The following is an 11,016-nucleotide window of genomic DNA, read 5'->3' on the forward strand; positions in this document are numbered from 1 at the left end:
GGACAGCCTTATATGCTGAGGGAACCCTTGGAGAGTTTTCACCCAGGACAATTTGGTTTCTCACGTAAAGGTGAGGGAGTCACTTTCAATCAACTCCAGGACCCTATTCTTGGCAGAGAGAGTCTTACATGCTCTGGATTCTCTGTAGGGACTGTTTTCCTTCTCCGAGAGAAAGCTTGATTTTCCTTTCCTTTTTAAGTTGACCTAGAGATCAAACCCAGCCTGCGTATGTGGGTTTAGAGGGGAGGGACCCTTCAATCAAAGGAAAGGACAAGAACTCCAGCCCCTCTCCCATGAAGCCAATGGATCACAGTTGACACACATGCTGAGCCAAATCGGTGAGGTTTTCCACCTGAAGACTGAAGGGGTGACTTCCAGTCAGCCCCAGTTCCCTCATCTCTACGGAGAGAGCCTCATGTACTCAGAGGACTTTATATGGGACTAGACCTCACTCCCAGATAGGAGGGTTAAGTTTCTGTCCCTTTTCCTTTCATTGTTGTTTTGGGGTTGGGGAAGGCAAACCAAGGCAGGTGATAACGTATTCAAACTTCGTTCAAAATGATGTTTGTTTGTTAAATTTATCACCACATATTTGGAAGTATGACAGAATGTTAATAGCCAGATTTTATTATAATCTGGCCAGACAGACTTTTCTTGAAACTCTAACGTGAGATGCTGAAGAAGGCATTTAGAATGGATAATATAGAGCCTCCCCAAGTCACCAGAGAGCTATTCAGGACTACAGATAGGACAAACACTCTGGTGACGGGCAAATATTGACCTGGGGGGAGCTGTAAGGGTGAGGGGGGGTCAACTGAGTCAATCACTCCACCCCACTTAAAGTAACTAACAAAATACTCTAGCCTACCTACCTTTCAGGTGAGATCATCTCTACTGCATCAAATTGATTAATCAAAGACATTAAGCACAGTCACAGCTTGTGGGTTTCATATAAAATAGCAAGCTAGCTTAGAACATTGGTGTTTGAGGGTCTGGCAGCTGAGAGAGGAGTCGTTCCAGTCAAGCCCCTAAAAGAAAAATTACCGGCCACCTTCACAGGGTGAGGGAACTTGGACTTCTCATTGGCATACTAGCAGTACCCCTAAAATAGCAGTGGCTCTGTGGCAGTGGCAGGGTCCTAACTGAAAGTCAAGGACAATCTAGGCAAACTGAGGAAAGGCAGCCTCAAGAGCCCAGCAGAGAGCTATACAATGCCTAAGGGGACCTTCATGAACTCCCCATAATGAGGGGGAACCCATCTGTGAATTACCTCTCTGCCACAATAATATCTCTAGGCTGAGTCCACTTTCCCCTGGACTTTGTATGACCTGGCAGGGCAATATCATAGACTTTTGGGGATATTTTGTACCAACTTTGTGCCAGTCTTTTGGGGTTTGGTTTATAAAGGTAGACAAGACTATAGCTCTGATGCAGATTACACTTTAGTTAGTACCCCTTTCTAAAAACTAATTGCATGGAATTGCCTGACTAATTGATCTCAACTGATAATCAAAGGGGAGGAAGCACACTGATGGGGGCTTGGCTAATTACTGCATTAGGAAACCACATCTCCAGGTTTACCAACTAGAATTCCGAGGGGAGATCTAGTAGCTGTCTCTGGGGACCCAAATTTCCAGTTACAGATCAGAAAAGACTAATGTGGACACAGGGGTGGACACCAAAACTGGTCATACCTAAAGAAGACATGAAAGCTATAGGCAAGAACCAAAGAAGTAGACCACAAGCAGGTGGCAGTACTGTTGAAAGCTCAGGTCTCCCGTCAGGTCACATGCCTGCAGCACACTTGAATCTTGTTTCATTGAACCAACCTTCCACGCCTCGGGTTTTTCATAGACAACTGGCAAAAAGAGAAGATGCTTGATGAAGGACTGTATGAAGTCACATGAGGCGAGAAGCATGGGGATGATGGCGAAAGACTCAAGTACAGTCTTCTGAAGGCACTCTCCTGTTGAGGCAATGGCAGCCATTGGAGTTGAGCAACAGAGTGATGCATTGAACTGTGAGTGATCCCACCAGGAAGCAGTTGGCACTGCATAGGGCATACTGTTCCTTGGGCTTGAAAACCCTGCATGACCACTTCAGACATATGGATCCAAAAATGACTCAAGAGCTAGTGAAAGATAGATCATGGTGGCTCAGGACGTCACCAAGATCTGGGAGACTTGGCCAACGTATGGAAAGAAAAGTACTACCAACTTGTTATGTGTTTGAAAACTAGAAGGACCAGCTAACCTTTGGAATGTATCTGCTTTGACTTCTTATCTCTGGAAGGAGATAACAAGAAAACAAGTCACCTGTTGGTGGTGATGGACCATTTTACTAGGTAGGAACAAGCCCAACCAGGACCCAGAAAGCCTCTTCAGTTGTATTGTGGGAAAAGTATTTCTCAGTGAGTGGACTTCCCTCCAGGAGCTATTGAGAGCAAGGGAGAGATTTTGGAAGCATGCTGCTCGAAGAGATATTGACGTTGGCTGATATCGAGAAGTCTAGAACACCACCTTTCCACCCTCAAGGGGACCAATAACCCATAATAACAGCTAGCATTTACAAAGCAGTTCAAGGTTTGTGAAGCACTTTATAAAAAGTATCTCATTTGAGCCTCACAACAACCCTGAGAGCTAGGTACATTATTATTTCATTTTGTAGATGAGGAAACTGAGGCATACAGAGGTTAAGCAACTTGCCCAGGATCACTCTGCTAGTGTTTGAGGCTGGATTTGAACTCAGGTCTTCCTGACTCCTAGGTAGCTAGGTGGTGCAGGGGATAGAACACTGGGCTTGGAATCAGGAAGACTCGTCCTCATGAGTTCAAATCCAGCTTTAGATACTTAACTAGCTGTGTGATCCTGGACAAGTCACTTAACACTGTTTGCTTCAGTTTCCACATCTGTAAAATGAGCTAGAGACGGAAATGGCAAATCGCTTCGGTATCTCTGCCATGAAAACCCCAAATGGGGTCATGAAGAGATGGACAGGACTGAAATGACTGAACTATAACAACTTCCTGACTCCAAGTCCATAGTTTTAACCAGTGTGTCACCCTAGCAGCAACCTGAATGTCTCAACTGCACCTGGATGAATGTGTTAAGGATGCTGAGACCAGAATAAAAAATCTCGGTGGAGCCTTTCTTGTACATGTGTACCATGCCACCAGAAATGCCGACTTTCACACTCTACCTGTTGAGGTTTGGGCATGAGCCATACCTGTCTTCGGGCTTTTGTTTTAAAGTCACCTAGGAAGGAGAGACTGTAGATACTCCCAACCAGTACACATCAAGGTCGAGAGAAGCTGAAAGAAACTTAGCACCCAGCTACATATTTAGCCAGGAATGACTCTGGAGTAAATGGTGATAAGATGTTTGTGCTCATCAAGACCTTTGATGAAGCAACAGTTCTGCTAAGAAAGCTTGGTGTCTGTGGGACACACAAGTGATGGAAAGCTACCCCACATCTCTCTGTGAAGGGATTAGGCAGCTTGACTGTTTACAAAGCCAACAGCCTGCAAAGACAATTCCTAGTGATTAGTTATTGCCAATCAGTGAGTTAATTGGTCTCCCTGAATGGGCAGGTCAAGACTGACAGGCTTCATACTCACCTGACTGGACCCCAAATGAATGAGTTCACTTGCCAATCACGCAATGACTATCTGACCCAGACAATGGATAACATACAGACTTTTCAAAGGAAGACGACTATACTCCAATAACCAATTCAAATAATAGAAGAGAGTTGCATCCCAAGGCAACTTCTGCCTAGTTAATTCAACCATAGAATCCCCTAGGAGACAGACCTATCCCCCAGACCCAGGCCACTGCAACACTGCAAACCAGCCTGGGGTCCTTAGAGAAGAGATATCAAACTTGAGTCAGCAAAACTCTCCAGTGCCCCCTGAACCAGATTTAAATGTCACTGGGAAATGTTTAGCAAAATGAATAAAAGTACAACTCAACATAGATAATGTTCATTTGTGGTTTTCTAAGTCAATATGCTCTGGCAGACAGTGGTCCATTTCTATACCACTGTCTTAGAGGATAAGATTTAGATAGATAAGACCATTGTTCTGATGAGGATTTTGATTGGCTAATGTCATCCACTAGTATAGCTACAGTCAGGTCTCAGGAAGATTAGGACCATCCATCCAGTCACCAGACCAATCTATGATGTCCCAGGGGTACTGAAGAAATGGTAATACAAGGCAGCTAGGTGGCACAGTGGATAGAGCTCTGGTTTTGGAGTCAGGAGGACCTGAGTTCAAATCTGACCGCAGACACTTGACACTTACTAGCTGTGTGACCTTGGCCAAGTCAGTTACCCCCGATTGCCTCACTAAAAATAAATAATTAAATAAATAAATAACAACAACAACAAAGAGATATGGTTTTACATGTAGCCAGATGATACCAAATGCTGACCCTCCATAAATGTAATTATGTGTGTCAGTCATTATTATATTAAGCACCTACTGTATGCCAGGCACTGGGGTTACAGAAAAATGCAAAAGACGGTCCCTAACCCGCAGGAGCTCACAATCTAATTTCATTGTTGAACATGTTAAGTACGCTTCTGCTTATTATAAATTCAAGATACATATTTACTCTGTGTTGGCATTATGCAGGTTATATGGCTCCACTGATGCACTGACCTGGCTTTGTTGCAGTTAGCTTCCAGTGCCCACTTTTGCCAATTTCGCCTCTCCTGTTGTCCATTAGGCCTGCTGTTGCTGTTAATGCTGGGTTTGCTTTTGTTCCACGGGTATGCCTTCGATGCTGTACAATGGGCATATGATGTATTCTGCCTGGAACTTAGACCCATACTTATGGAAGCAGCTGTCAAAGGATGCTTTTTTGCAACGTGCCATGCCTGTTGTGTTCATTGTTGATGTTTGTTTGCTGTGCCTGGTGCTGTGATGATTTCCTGGGATCCTGGCTTCACCACCTTTGCTCTGTTATGTACTGATAAGTATTCTGTGCTATGTTGTGTAATTATAAATGCCACATCTGTCCCAGCTGATTTTGTAAGGGACTAAAAATTCCAAACCCTAGGGAAGGATGCATAATGCCTCCTCTAGTTGGGAGAGGAATGATCTGGAACTTGCAGAGACTTCTGGGATTTGGAATTTTTTGCTCATCTCCCGTAGCAAGGAAATATCTCATGGGTTGGCCTCCAGGGCAGGATTAAAAGGCGATCCAGTGAAAAGAAGAGGAGAATGCACAGAGAGAGGAGGGAGGTGGTGGCTAGTGCTTGCCCCAAGCCAAAGCAGCATTTATCAAAAGGGCGGCAGATGATGGCAACAATTACCTAGCAATTCTGGGACAGCAACTTGGCAGCTTCCCTCTTCAAATCCATGCCATGGGGGAGACTGGAAGAGGTCAAATCTAAAGGGGCAAACAGCAAGGTGGCATAAGCCTGCTTTTTAGCCTTGCCCCTAGCTCAGGTGGCTGGAGCACTGGGAAGGAGGAGCCGGCAGGCCCCTTCCTTTTGCCCTGCCCTACTTCTGCTGGCCATGAGTGGTCCCCACCTCCAAGAGTGCTCTGTGCATTTCCTTGTCTCCCTCTGTTCAGGGGCCTGAGTGGGTGGCCAGAGCCAGGACTAGCCCAGCTAGTCTTAACCACCCAGAAGGGAAGCACTTTCTTTCCTGGGGCAGTTGGGGGGAGTTCAGGACCGGTCACCCCTCCCAAGAAGCTAACCAGCTTAAGGTCTGTTGTGTTACAGTGACCTGGGTGAAACAGTGACATCTGGTGTTACCTGTGCATGACACACATTGCAATAGTGCAATATGGGCCCCGAGGCCACAGAGCTTCTGCTTTACCTTGGTCTTAGGTCTTAGCTCGAGGATGGGAGATGGTGGGGAGCTCCTTATAACTGGATACAGAGGCCTTGCAGCCTCCCAAATGGTTAGCTCCTGCCCGGGGCCTGAGGCTGGAGCTGGGCCTAGGGAAAGTGTCCTCACTCCCTTCTCTGAAAGTGGCAAAGCAGGCTGGGGGTGGGGACCCAGCCCAGGCCTAGCAGAGAAATCAACCCAATTATGTCCCCAGGTCAGCGGATCCTAAAGCCCCGGCACCCCCCCCACTTCCCCAAACCAAGGGCCGGGCCCCATCTCCCCCTAATAAAAAAAAAGAGACAGCTTTTATCCATGTGAGCAAAATGATGCCCGGGCTCATAGCTTCTGCAAAAAGAACAGCCCACTGGAGACGGCAAGCTGATGAGAGAGGTGCTTGTCTGTCATATTCTCCTCCAGAGACTGAGACAGCCTCCCCCGCTCTCTCCCACTCCCCCTCCCCTTCCCCAAGCCTGCACACATCTACGCCCCCGTGCACACACCTGGGGACGTGCAGGCACGTCCTCCGCAGAGGCACAAAGACATGCTGGTGCACAGACACACACATTCTCACCTACTCTTGCGCGAGCACTAGGCACACCCACACAAAGATAAGTGCAAACATACATGTATGCACACGTGCTCACACAGAGACAAGCCGGAGGAGAGTCACACCACCTGGCTTTAAGATCAAATCCAGCCTCAGACACTAACACTTCCTAGCTGTGTGACTCTGGGCAGGTTACTTAACCTGTTTTCCTCAGTTTCCTCAATTGTAAAATAATAACAGCATTTACCTAAAATAATAATCGTACTTGGCATGGTGCCTGGCACTTAATGAATGCTTATTTCCTTCCCCTTCCCTTTGTGACCTTTGAGAAATCACTTTGACTCCCTAGGCCTCAGTTTCTCCATTTGTAAAACGGGGGGGGGGGGCAGACTAGATGTTTTGTGAGGTCCGTTCCACTCTAAATCTACACTTCTATGATCCTACATGGAGAAACAGATCCATGTCGGCCTCAAAGGTCCCCTCGGGCTCCGAGATTCACCGATTCTGACTACATATATGCACACATGTTCCCAGACACACACATTGATCCTATGCCCATGCCCGAGACCCGTGCACATAAACGATGTCTAGACATGCACAGGTATCCATGCATGCACACAGAGTCTCTCTTGCACAGAATAGGCACGTAGACACAGACAAGCCTGGAATCATGTGCTCCACGGGACACACATGTGAGACGCATGCAGAGACAAAGACGGGCACATTCACAGAGGGCAGACAGACACTCAGACTCCCACGGTCTCTCTTTCTCAGCCTAGATCCAGTAATCAGGGATTTACAGGCCAGCCTCGGGGCTGCCAGCACCCACAGGCCCTGCACCAACCCAGAGCTGTCTTCTGCACCCCTCCCCCACTCCCACCCAGGGTCCCAGGCCCTGATTAACCCCTCTCACTAATTGGCCACCAGCCCCCTGACTTTGCTGGAGGCCTTCTCAGCAGCTGGGAGCAAGAGGCCGCAAATTGGCCAAGCAGCCTGGGCCTGGGGAATAGCGTCTACAGCACAGCGGGAGGGGGCTGAGCAGAGGAGTGACGCTTGGTGCGTGTGGGGCCTGCATGGACACAGAAAACCAGGCCTGCACAGGCAGGGTGTCCAACAAATGTGTGCCAAACAGCCGGGCCTCCAGCACATCTCCACCAGCACACACAGGCCTGGACACACACGTATGAGGACAGCCGTGCTCTCACACACGCACACCTACCTTTAAAGGTAATCACAGAACATGCCTGCGACGCCATGTGTGTGGACACATACACAAATACAGTGTGGGGAGGTCGGAAGACCTAACCGGCTAAAGACCTGTTCCTCCCACTCCTTTGCTGGGGGTTGGGGCAAGCCACTGTCCCCCATTTCCTCATGCATGAAGTGAGAAGGTTGTATGAGATCACCTCTGAGGTCCTTCCAACGCTAATGTTCTGGGATCCAGGGATGAAACACACACACACTTGTCCACACAGGTATGCACAGCCCATAGGAATGCAATGTAAACATGTGGGGCATGTTCATACGTGTGCAGACATGTGCATGCAGGCACACACAAAATGGTTTCTTTGCAGGCTCTGCACGTTCCCCAGGTTTCATTAATGACAAGGCTCCTTAGGAGCTGAGTCCGCTGGCTCAGCGTTCCCAAGGGTCTCCACTCCAAAATGTCTTGGGCTGAAGCCCAAATTCTCCCGGCCTCTGTCTACCAGGGGCCTCTCCAGGCCTGTTAGCCTGAGGCTCCAAAGACCCCACCCTTCACATCTCCACAGCAGACACCCCTCTCCACCCTGCACATGTTGGGAGGAGATGATATTTTATACAATCACAGAATGTCAGCAAGGAAAGTAACCTTCAAATCCTGAAGTCCAATCCCTTAATTTTACAGATGGTGATGCTAGAAACTAGAGTTTAAAAAAAAAAAGACTCTGATGGTCTTAGTGGACTGCTAATTCAACACAAATCAGCACAACATGGAAGTAAAATAGAGAGCCTAATCTTTCAATCGATGACTTGGATGAAGGAATATGTGGCACCTCCTCCAGAGCTACTTCCCCTGAAATTCCTGTCCTCATTGGCTATCACTGTCAGGTTGTCTAGGGAGAACCCTGATGGAGTATGGTTCTAGCACTTTGCTCATAAGCCTCCACCAGTGTGATATGCTTCCCACAATCAGCCAGACAATTAACATTTTAGCAAATTATTCACTAAGAAGATAAAGGAATTGTAGTTATAAAAAATGCCCCCCCTAAAAGTCTGGGGCACAGTCTCTTAATCCTGACTAGATATATCATGACCTACAGGTCTTCTCTCTCTGGAGAGCCACCTGGACAAACTACAGTCTCTCCAATGGCATAGTCATTGGAGGGGAAGAGGAAAGAGAAAAGTTCTCCTTCCTTTGCCGCCTCCTCCAGACTGGATGGAAGCCTCCCGTCCGAATAGAATGTTTCCATCACTAGACTGGTTCATGGTTCACTAGCTGTTTTTATACCCATCCCCAGGTGTGACATCACCTGCCTTTCACACAATGGCCAAGACTCTATAATCCTCTCAAACTGGTTAGGAATTAACACCTAATTTATACTTTTGATTGATTCAATCCGGGGTGGCTAGGCCTTCTGTGATTATGGCAATTGTGGTGAGAGAGGGGTGTGGGGGCAGAAGCCTATCCTTATACGTAGGCATGCTTATTTAATTTGCAAATTATCTGAAGCTGGGAGGCGTGGCTAATGTATAGGATAACAGAAGAATCAGGTTGGAATCATGAGCCAAATCTAATAAAATGTAACATTCCCTGCCCTCAAGGAGCTTCCGTTCTTAAGAAGAATATACAAATATAGTATGTGGAATGATGACAAAGAAAGGGTACTTGACTCCTAATAGTTACAGGAATGTGAGTGAGGTCACAGGGGAGTTAGTTTGATACACTCCACCCAGAAACAAAGGCAGAGTTGATTTGATCATGGTTCCAGAACTATTCATAATAATAAAATAATAATTTATACAAGGCAGCGAGGTGGTACAGTGGATAGAGTGCTGGGCTTGGAGTCAGACCTGAGCTCAAATCCAGCCTCAGGGACTTCCTAGCTGTGTGACCTTGGGCAAGTCACTTAATCTCTCAGAAGGAAATGGCAGACTACTCCTGTATCTTTGCCAAGACGACCCCATTGACAGAGGTACACAGGGTCACAGAGAGTAGGACATAACTGAACAACAAAAGCATTTATATGGCACCTACTATGTACCAGGCGCCGTACTAGACGCTTTACAAATATCTAATTTGAGTCTCTCAACATACCTGTAAGTTAAGTGTTGTTATTCCCATTTTACAACTGAGGAAACTGAGGCACAGAAGCTACTTACAGACTTACCCAGGGTCACAATTATAAGTACCTGAGGCCACACTGGAACTCAGATCTTGCTGCCTCCAGGTCCAGTAGTCTACCCAGTGCACTGCCTCAGAACTGGAAGGTGGGGGAAGGGGAAACGACACAAAGTGGTTGCAGAGTCTAGAGGTGGCCAGGAGCAGGGAGTGAAGTAAAGCATGGCAATATGTGTAAAGCACACAGCCCAAAGCCTGGCACACAGGAGGCACTCTACAAAGGCTAGCTCTCATTATCACTGAACTCCCCTGAGATAGTGGGCCAGGAGAGGCAGTCACCAGTTGGGGGTGGGACACGGAGAGTGGGCAAAACAGACATACCAGAGATGCAAGGGTTAAACCCTCCATGGCATACGGAAAGGGGGATTATTTGGTTCGGTTCCTGAAGGGAACTCTGGGGATGGGGGAGGTGTTAGCTGCAAAGAGAAGCTTGACACTAGAATTTTCCAACAAGGAGGCCATCTCAGAGTAGAATGGGCAGCCATCCCAGGAGGTCTTCTAGCAGAGACTGCAAGGCCCTTGTAGGGGAATGGACCTCAGGCCTCCTTCCAGGATCTTCCGGTGGCCGTGGCAGGAGGGGGCTGACCCTAAAGGAGGGGGTGCTTGGGATGTAACCCAGGGGGAGCTGGACACAGTCTTGAAGTCCTTTAAAACTTCAGGAGGCCCCCATGAGCCCCCCAGAACAGACACCACCTTTAGGCACTGGACCCCAGGAACATTTCCTGTCTGCAAAAGGTGCTCTCGGGATGGAGAGTGTGTATGTGGGGGCGGAGCACAAACAGTAAGGTGGGCACCTGGGATGTTGGAAGAAAATTTTTCCAACTTTAGAGCTGAGAGGGCCCTCAAAACAAACAATGTCAGAGCTGGGAGGGCCTTAGGACACAGAATGTCAGAGCTGGGAAGGCTCTTAGGACAAAGAGTGTCAGAGCTGGGAGGACCCTTAGAACACAGAATGTCAGGGTTGGGAGGGACCAGAATGGCAGAACATAGAATGTCAGGGCCAGGAGGGGTGTTAGGATACAATGTATGAACTGGAAAGGGCCTTAGAACACAATGTCTGAGCTGGAACAGACCTTAAATATCATCTGATCCAGTCTTCTCTGAGAGAGAAGGAAAATGAAGCCCAGAGAAAGTTGCTCTCTCAAGGTTACATGGCTAGTGAGTGGTAGAGCCTTGGTGCTCACCCCGGGTGAGAGAGGGTGAGAGAGGGTGAGAGAGAGAGAGAGAGAGAGAGAGAGAGAGAGAGAG

The sequence above is a fragment of the Vombatus ursinus genome, unplaced genomic scaffold, assembly GCF_900497805.2.
Source record: "Vombatus ursinus unplaced genomic scaffold, bare-nosed wombat genome assembly UNPS02014777.1, whole genome shotgun sequence".
In the NCBI taxonomy this organism is placed as follows: Eukaryota; Metazoa; Chordata; class Mammalia; order Diprotodontia; family Vombatidae; genus Vombatus; species Vombatus ursinus.